The sequence below is a fragment of the Dipodomys spectabilis genome, unplaced genomic scaffold, assembly GCF_019054845.1.
Source record: "Dipodomys spectabilis isolate Male_0828 unplaced genomic scaffold, ASM1905484v1 ptg000449l, whole genome shotgun sequence".
NCBI classification, from domain to species: domain Eukaryota; kingdom Metazoa; phylum Chordata; class Mammalia; order Rodentia; family Heteromyidae; genus Dipodomys; species Dipodomys spectabilis.
The window spans coordinates 2,797,626-2,807,970 of NW_024871126.1; positions in this window are offsets into that span (position 1 = coordinate 2,797,626).

Consider the following 10,345-nt stretch of genomic DNA (forward strand, 5'->3'; position numbering starts at 1 on the left):
GCTTTCACTATATTTGATGTCGGTATAATTTGTGGAGGGTAAGGGGAAAAACAAGTCGTTTAAATAAGGATATAGGTGGACCCGTTGCAACAATGAGAAGTACAAGTGGTCATGTTGAAAACGAACTTTACAACTTTGGTGGGGGGAGAGGATTAGATGGGGGGGCGGGGGGAGGCTGGGAAGGGATGGGAAGGGTAAACAAAGGAGGAGGCTACAATGCTTGATAAGAAATGTACTCGCTATCTTGCCAATGTAATTGTAACCCCTCTGTACAGTATTTTCACAATAAAAAAAAAGAAAGTGGCATTCAGAGAGCCCAAGCTAACTGCCAGGGCAGTTAGCAAGCAGGCTCCAGCAGGGGGAGCACACTTGCTTACCACTGCCCAGCTGGAAATGGCCCAAGCCAGACACAGACTGGAGTCTGCAGGACTCCAAGGAGGACTGCCCACCAGTACATTGCCCCTGGAGGGAATCCATGCCACCAGAGGGGGCCTAGAATACCCTGCCCAGATGCCAATGGACACAGTCAATGCCCTGGGTAAGTTTCCCTCTCAGTCTCAGTCGTGGTGAACCATCTAACATTTCACAACATTCACCACTTCCCATACCCTCCTAGCCTCACAGCCCCTGCCCTATTCTCCCCTCCCCCCAATCTGTTCCCTAACTACGTTTGGCAGACACATTTCCAACCCTTGAATTAGCTCCAACTATACACACTAGAGCAGACTGTCTGGGTGGAAGAGTACGGCTGTGGTCACAGTTGCCTCATGAGCCTTCTGGCTGAAGACAGAAGGACAGGTGTCCACTCTGGTCTGTAGTTCACACAGGCCTCCTAGGGAAGACCCACACAGGCCCAGCAGCTACTGTGGGCTACAGGAAAGGGAGAAGAAAGAAGTGGAAAAGAATGTGTACTGAAACCTTCCCCAAAGGAGCCATGAAACGGTGAAAGAGAAATCAAATTATCGCTAGACTCTTACTTGGCATTGATGAAAAAAGAACAACACACACACACACATACACACAAATAAAAGGCTTTTGCTCTTTGTAGACATGGTGCCTTAAATATATTTTCATTGTACTCATCTCCCTGTTCTCCCAACACACACACAGAAACACACACACACACACACACACACACACACACACACACACACACACACACACATACACACAAATAAAAGGCTTTTGCTCTTTGTAGACACGGTGACTTAAATATATTTTCATTGTTCTCATCTCCCTGTTCTCCCAACACACACAGAAACACACACACACACACACACACACACACACACACAAATCCAGAACTGTGACAGAAGATTAGTCCATGCAGCACCTGTAATTTGCCAACGGATCACTCACCTGAGCACAGTCAGGCTGTATAAGGAGAAAGATGATCTGTCTGTCTGTCTGTCTGTCTGACTGTCTCTCTACCTCTCCATCTCTCTCTCTCTCATGCTCCTTCTCTCTCTGTCATGCACACACACACTCACACACACAGACTCAGAGCAGTGACTCTCCTGAGTTTGTTGGTTCCTCCTTTTGGACAAGGTACAAGCTTGATCACGGGGGTTGCCTGGTCAGAACAGGGGATCCAACCAAAGGGAGCACCACTCTAATAATGCAGAACAACCCTGCCTATCCCTTTCTCCAGGACCAGACACTTTCCCTTGGGAACAACCAGCCTTGACTCCCCATTCACAAAAACCCTAGGCCAGGACACTTGGTGAAGGTGTCCAGAGATAGGTGGCTTCTCAGAGCCTGGGGTGAAAACAAGCAGAGGGTCATGGTGCCCCAGATGGTTGTCCGACCTGTGTTTGGGACAGTGTTGGGGAAACGGATGGGGTCTTAAAGGATACATACATGGATGGACTCCCTACTTCCAGCCTAGATGCTTCTGGGTGACTTGGTGGATTGTTGGGGGGGACGAGGAGACCAGATGGAAAGGGAGCACCAGCAGATGCTGGGAGAGCTGGGAAATGTTATCACACTGTGAGTACTGTTGACAGCTGGGATGGGGGGTAGGGTAGACAGGCTGGGTGTATGTGAGTCGGAGTGGGTATATACCTCCCAGATATTCATCTTCTGTATGACTCCAAGTGTCCTCACATACCTAGTGGGCTCTTCTGGGACCCTCTTCAGGTGAAAGGGTGACCGAGCACAGAAGACAAGGGCTCACACAGCAAGGAGGGCCTATCTTCATCCAACACCCACCACCCCCAGAAAAAAGAAAAAGACTCAAAAAGGCAGGTGTGGAGATGCTATTCCCCACCTCTGATTAAAGCCACCAGGTTCCCACCAGAGAGAGGAAGGATGTAGATGTGTGGCTGTGTGGCTCCCACTGCTCCAGGCCAGGTGCTCTGTGGCACCGCTCCTCACCCAGTCCTGCATCTCCCTGTTTCCTGGGACACTGGCCACTAGGGATGGGGGTGGGATGCCCAGGTCAACACACACCCCTACTCCTGACCCCTGGGGCACGTTTGTGAGAAGGCCATGGCAGACTGTGGAGTGGGGGAGGGTGGACTCGAGGAGGAGACAGAAAAGGGGAGGCAGGAGGTGCAGGTCTGGGTCAGTGGTTGGTTGGCCAGAGTGTTTCCAGGCTGTGGGCCCTCAGAGCCACAACACATGTGTACTAATGGGAGAAGCTGTAGGCGGTTGCTCCGGGTGCACATGGGCCCAGAGTCTTAGGACCAGGGGTGGCGACCAATTCAGGGACGCAAGTTGGCCATGGGTGTGCCATCTCCTCTGGGCGACTGTGAGAGGCAGCTGGTCGGAGTCGAAAGTGCCATGTTTAAAATGCAATGCTGCTGGGAGGGGGCAGGAGCATCTGCGGGCGCATGGCAGGACTGCATGTGGCCTGTGCTCCTCTTCTTCAGCTTACACCAACCCCACCTCAGCCGCTCCTGTGGCCCCCTTGCGGAGATCTCAGTCTCAGGGCCACCATGGCCACCGTGCCTCCGCGTGGCTGCCCGTGGCGATATGCCTGCTGCGCCAGCTCCATGTGCTCTGTGCTCCCCACCAGAACCTGCAATATGATCAGCGAGGCCGCCAGCTAATGAAGCCACTTGCCCTTGTGTATACTCGCTCTTCTCTCTGCTCTCTCTCTGCTCCCACTCCTCTCCTGGGCTGTGTTGCCCCCGCCAGGCATGCCCACTGAAAGATTAAAAATTAGAGATACATTTTACAATTGCTCACTGCTGATTTTGCTTTTGTAAACTTGCTCGCCCTAGCACTAAACCCCCTCCCTTCTGGAAATAAGGAATTGAGTAAAGAGTCTTGGAGCCCAGATGCCAGCCCCCGGACAAGGTCTGTGGTCATAAATAAAGATCAAACAAGTAAATTCCCCAAGTGGTCAAATGGGACCTAAGAATGGGACCCAAGATAAGGACCCAAGATAAGGACCCAGGATAAGGACCACCTGGCAAGTCCAGCAAACTAGGCCAAATGTTAATCAATCACAAGCCTGTAACTATGTAAACTCCCCCCCCTACCCCAGGGTGACTGCTCCCCCTAGACTTGCCCTGAGCCAACTGTTTTAAACTTCCCTGCGTAGTAAAAATGATTGCTGGAGTACATAGTGACTTTTAAACGGGCCAATCCTGGGGACACCTGGTGTTATATGCTAATCTTGTGCATTTTGCCTTTAAGAATGCCTGTAACCGCTTCTCCGGGCTCTCTCCTGTGCCGAGGCAGAGAGACCGTTTGCGCAAACACTGAATAAACTCATGCTTGTTGCATCTATTGGTTTGGAGTCTTGGTTTCTGGGGTGCCCTCCCATTGAAGAAAATATCCCAGGAGTCTGGGGTCTTTCATTTGGTGCATTGGCCAGGAAGCCGGCGCCCCCAGACCACAAATTCCAGGACCGGTAGGAGGTAAGATAGAGCTTTTACGTTTCACATCTTCTGTGTTTGTTATCTCTGTTCTGTATTCTGCACTCTGGGATCCAAAGAAAAGTGCCTGTACAGGGTCTGTATTGAGGTCAGTGGGGGAGGCAGACGTGCCCTGAAACCCCTGGCCCGGCTCGGGCAGACATGCCCTTGAGGTTTGCTCGGGCAGACGTGCCCTTGAGGTTTGCTTGGGCCTACAGGCCCTTGAGGTTTGCTTGGGCCTACAGGCCCTTGAGGTTTGCTCGGGCCTACGTGCCCTTGAGGTTTGGGGGGGAAGAGGGAACGTGGAGTCTCTCTCCTTCCCGTGTAGAAGGAGGGGACGTGGAGTCTCTCTCCTTCCCGTAAAGAAGGAGGGAACGTGGAATCTCTCTCCTTCCCGTGAACTGGAGGAAGGGGGGAACGTGGAATCTCTCTCCTTCCTGGGGAGTTTAACCTTGGTGGGCCACTCTCATCTGAAGTTACTTTCTCTGTTTGCAGTCGTTCAACTGCCGCGCAGCACCTGTCTGGTTTCCTCTGTTTCTGTTTAGTGTTAATTGTCTCTGTTGTCTGTTTTGTTGTCCTTAAAGGGATGGGGCAGCAACTAACAATCCCCTTAAGTCTGACTTTAGGTCACTGGAAGGAAGTTACAGCCCAATCCCAGATTGTCAGGTTTTAGGAACTTGCTTGTTTGTCAATTATGAAATTGCCACTGACCACCTGCGAGTGGCCCCAGTTAGATCTTAGCCTCAGGCCTTGGCTTGGGGGGGTCTGAGCATGGGGGAGAACCTGTCAGTCTGAGGGAACGGCCGCTGGGGACTACTTCCCCTTGCCCCAAGATGACTGGCAATTCTCCTCCACCTTGGAAGGCCCCTGGGTCAACGCTTGCAGGAATCTAAAAAAAAAAAAAAAAAACAAAAAAGAAAAGAAAAAAATCCTCCGGAGGTGAGTAGGGGTGTTGAGTCCCCTGCTAAGTGAATGGTGGTGAGATGTCGCCCCATTCACTGAGACCTGATTTTGTCTTTGTGGCCACTTGTCTGTCTTGTTTACTTTGGTGTGTTTGTTTTATGTTTTCTGGGGTAGGTAAGTTCTGGGTGAGTGTGGCATGCTCACTCAGCAGACTCTGGATTCAGCTTGCTGAGTGGGAGCAGCACAGAGTTCCGGTAGGGATAAACTGGGGCCCATTATTCCCCAACTCAGCCTTCAGTTCTTGTCTAGTTCTGTTTTAGAATTGGTACCAGTTTAAATGTGGATCCTTGGTTTTTGTGTTTATCTGTGTTTTTGTTATTTATTTATTTTAACATGTCTGGGGGAATAAAAGTTCCAGCTGGGTTCAGTCACAGACCTGTTATGCCCACCCTCCCTGTGAGGCATGGAAGGTTACTGGGCTAGTTTGGTTCCCTTCAAGCCTCAGGCTGCATTTTCTCCTTGTGCAGGCTGCCAGCAGGGAGGGTGTAAAAAGCTGTGTGCCTGGTTTGGACTTTTTCAGCTAGTCCTGACAATGTAACAATTTGTAAAGTGCTCTTGTCTAATATTGGATTAAAAAAATTCTGGCCAGTTTAGTTTTAGGTGACCCCCTCCCCTAGCCCTCCTCCAACAGAAGGGATTCAAAAGACTAATTAGTGACTTGCCTTGCTAGATAAGCAAGCTCTGGGAAAATAAAGCCCAACAAAGGTACCTAGTTTAAAAAAAATACTATCTTAAATTTTTGTTTAAAAACTTTAGAAGGTGTACGTACGACTGATTTTGATTTTTGCGTGCTTTAAGATCTGTGTGAGTGTTTTGTGTGTGTCTGTGAACGTGTTCAAAGATAAGAATTGTCAGCATGCTGTAACAATTGGGTGAGTTTTAATTTAAAAATTCAAAAGGTTATGAGGTTTGGACATTACCAAAAATTTTAAAGAATCTTCACATTGTTTTAAATGGCTTTTTAAAGATTCTTTAACTTGCAAATTACAAAATCTGGTATTTTAAAATGCATAAGACTGTTTATACTGTAATCAAGTTATCTGGCTTAGCAAAAATGCATTGGCAGTTTGGGATTTAGTTCCCTTGGCTAAAATTTGGGGATAAATATTAGAAATTTAAATGTAAAGGTTAGTTTAACACTGTCAAAGACAGTACCTGTTTTGCTTAAAACTGTGTATTTTATTCAAGAACCAAGAGAAGAGATGGAGAAAAACTTAGAAGCCAAAAGAAGACCTATCTTTAGGGGTAAGGGGTGAACAAGTCGAAGTGCAGTTCAGCTGGTCATGCATAGTGAGACAGGCCCTAGGAGGAATCCACGCATGGTGAAAGAGGGCAAGCTGGCACAAATACAGTTCATCTAACCCTAGAGTCGGATTGGGTGTGTCCCCATTCCATAGAAGGGGCTGAGTGGCCCATCTTTGTTCTCTCTTTTCCCTGCAGACAGACACTGAAAACATGATGGTTAAAATGAGTGATGTGATGATCTGATTAGTATTGCTAAAACTTCCCCTTGGATGTGTTAACATTAAAATTAGAAAGGCCTTAAAAAGAGAGTTAAAAGGTTATTTGTATAATGTGACTTGTTTTTAATGTTTTACAATTAAGATGTTTTTAAAAGTCATAAAGATGCTAAGTCTAGCTTTTTGATTCAGTTATGATGATTGTTATTTGTGTGTCTGTTTTAAAACAAGCAGTCAAGAGGCAATGAGTGACACTTGGCCTCAAGATTTCAAGGGATCTTTTCAAAATGAAAATAAAAACTAAAGTATACAATATTAAAAAAAAGATTAATAGGAGACTAAAAAATAGGGAATGGATTTTTGGATATAAAATTTAAAAGTAAAGTTGTTTTTAACATTGGCTTCAATGTGCACAGAGGAAAAATTAGGATTACCAAAATAATTGCTATTCCAGTTTGCTCTTATAGCTTGTTTCTTAAGTTTCCAGCAAGCCCAGAGCAAAGCACAGAGGATTCTTACAAGTTTGTCAGATGTAACTTTAATAAGTTTCAGGTAAGAGCATGCTTAAAAGCTACTTCTATGTTGACCACCTTGTTGCTTTTAATTGGAGTAAAATGGCCTTTTATAAGATTCATTGATCTGGAACTGGTTCAAAGCCAGCCCGGGCACAAAAAGGTCCCTGTGAGATTGTCACCTCTATTCAGCCAGCAGGGAACTAGCCCTGGACTAAAGAGTCAGGGGACAGTACTCAAGCCCCAAGCTCGAGACTCACAGTGGCAGAGTACTAGCCCTGGACTGAAGAGTTAGGGGACAGCATTCAAGCCCCGAGTCTGGGACTCAAAGTGGCAGAGTGCTAGCCTTGAGCTATAGAGCTGAGGGACAGTGCTCAGGCCCCGAGTTCAAGTCCAGCAACAAGCTAAAGGGAAATGCCAATGAGGCATTTATCCCAATGTGAAGAAGACACTCCTGGGACAAAAGCAATGGAGGAGCATCCAGAGGCAGTAAGCCACTGCTTGGATGGCAGAAATGTCAGATCCTAGAGTCATTTGTGTATGGCCCTTCAAAACTGGTCAGAGCCGGGAGGTCATAAAAAGAGTTTGTAAGCATGCCTAATGTCCATGACTATCTACCTTGTGAGGGACAGGAACTTGCCAGTCCTCTGTGATAGTAAAAAGCTAATGTTATAAAACGTGGGGGATAGTTTAAATCTCAACCCCTTTATGTGCCAAAAGCTCTAATTGGCAGCTCTAATTGAGCTAACACTAGTTACATGAATTTCACCTGCTCAGGAAAAATACAGAGAATGTGTTTCTATTGATATCTGTCTCAGGCATTGTTGGGATCATTAGAGATCACATTCCTAAGCCATCTAGGAAGATGCTTTTGCAAACCAGAGTGAAAAACAAGCTATACTGCTGTAGCCGGAGAAAAGGTCTGTGCAGTTGTCAAAAGTTAAATATTGTTCTTAATGACATCTAACCCTGATGGCCTCTTTGTAAAATAGGCTAAGGTTCCTGGCTAGGTAGGATTAACGTCCCTGAAGTCAGCTTGAAAAAGTTACAGAAGATGGACTTTAGCCCTTCTACCCCCAATTTAAGATCAAGGGTCCAGAGTCAGTTTTGGAGAAATGAGGCAAAATAGATAAAATAATTTTTAAAAAAGGCATAAAGAATAGTGTTAACTGTTGTAGGTGTTCAAGGTGTGGAGACTGAATCTGTCAGAGATGGCTACAAGACTAAGCCTTCTGAGCCTTCTGTGTCTATTTACAAAATATCTGGTTAGTAAAAAGTTGTGATTTTGGTAAATTGTCCTGGGCTATTGTTTAAAGATCTTAAAAACCAGCAGGATCAAAGCCTGCCAAGCCTATGCAATGTATCTTTAACCAGTCTGTGTAGGAATTTACAGCCCAGCATGAGGTATGACAGTCCCTTGGAGCCACTGAGAAACCCTGCTGCTGCTGCTGCTGCTGCTGCTGCATTCAACTACGGCCTGAAAGCCACCTGGAGGAACTCCTGCCTGATTCCATCACCTGAGTCTGCTTCCTGGTTGACTGCTGCTAAATCTAAGATCTTGTGGGACATTCTTTTGGGTGATATCCAGAAACCCTCTCTTCCCACAGTGGATATTGGGGACAAGGATATCGCTGGCTTGCTTGCCTTAGGTACTTCAGTGCATAGTGACTAGAAATCCTCTCCATGGTCACAGCCTAGTTTGGCTCTGGTATGGTAATAACCTGAGTGTGTTATCAATGGAGGTAATACTCTTAGCCTTAAAATCTAGCAAGCTTCTGCATCACAGTGGTGCCTTAAGGCTGTTCTAAGATAAAGGTTCCACAAGCCAAAGGAAAATTGGGCAGTTTTAAACTCCAGCCACAAAGATGCTCAAGGAATTGTAAAAAAGGAGGGTAGTAAAGAAAGCCTTGGAAAAGGAATTGGGGAAATTTGAAAAGTAAGAATTGTCTTTAAGACAAACCTCAGAAAGTTTAAGTACGTAGCAGATGGTATGAGTATGTCTTAAAATTGGAGATTACAAGTAAAGCTAGTATAAAATTAAGTTAACTGTGATACACGGAGTCAGGACTGGTGGGAAAAAAAATGTAAGTGGCCCTGGTACTGTTAATTTTGTTACAATCGGACCTTGTATACTCAACAGACTGGTGTCTTTTGTAAAAGAAAAATATCAGCGCAGTCCATTTATTAGTTCTGAGATCCAAATATCAAGCATTGAGAACAACTGACACCCCACAAGATAATATAGAGACACCCTAAATTTTAAGATTAAAGTTAGCCCAAAGAAAAAGGAGGGAATGAAAGATTAAAAATTAGAGATACATTTTACAATTGCTCACTGCTGATTTTGCTTTTGTAAACTTGCTCGCCCTAGCACAAACCCCCCTCTCTTCTGGAAATAAGGAATTGAGTAAAGAGTCTTGGAGCCCAGATGCCTGTAACTGCTCCTCCGGGCTCTCTCCTGTGCCGAGGCAGAGAGACCGTTTCCGCAAATGCTGAATAAACTCTTTTTGCTTATTGCATCTACTGGGGCACCCTCCCGTTGAAGAAAATATCCCAGGAGTCTGGGGTCTTTCACCCACCCTGTTGCCCTACCCTGAGCCATGCCCTTGGCCACTGCTGCCATGGGAGTGTGCCTTGGGCCCGGCTCCCTCCTCCTCGTGCCCCCTCCCCCTCTTCCCCTCAGGCCTGGCCCTCACCCCTGGCTGCAAGCCAAGCCCTGACTGGGACCAAAGGCTTCCAGGCCATGGAAATTATAGCCTCACCTCAGCTCATCACTCCCTCTCAACCCCAGTACCTGCCCAGGGTATCAAATCTCCCCTTAGCCCCACGGCTGGAGGAGACTCTCTTCCATGCCCCTCCAATCCACACACCAAAAAGGTGGTGCACGGTGACCCTTGTGTGTATGTTTGTGTATGTATGTTTGTTAGTGGTTATGTTTGTGTGTGTATGTTTGTTTGCGTGTGTTTGCATGTGTGTGATTATTGGGGATAACTACCTCTCAATGATTCAGAACATAGTACCCTTTTAGATGAGTCAGCACACAGTACACTTCAAAAAACAGCACAAAGCACCCTGTGTAAAGGACTCAGCACACAGCTCCCTTTGAAGGACTTAGCATATAGTAAGTACCCTGTGTAGAGTACTCAGCAAACAGCATCCTTTGAAGGAGGGAGTCCATAGCACACAAGGTAATGGACTAAGTGCATGGCATGCTTTGAAAAACTCAACGCTACCATTCTTTCCCAGGGACTCAGTGCATAGCACCCTGTGTTGAGATCACACACAGCCCCCTTTGAAGGGCTGAGTATGTAGCACACTGTATAAAATAGTACACAGCACCCTTCAAAAAACTCAGCACATAGCACAATTTTGAAGGACTCAGCACATACTACCCTGTGGAAGGACTCAGCACATAGCACCATTTGAAGGACAGTACAGAGCACCCTGTGTAAAGGACTCGGCACAGAGCACTTGAAAAATTCACCTTATCCATCTCTTCTCAAGGGCTCAGCACACAGCAGTACCCTTTGGGATGAATTAGTAC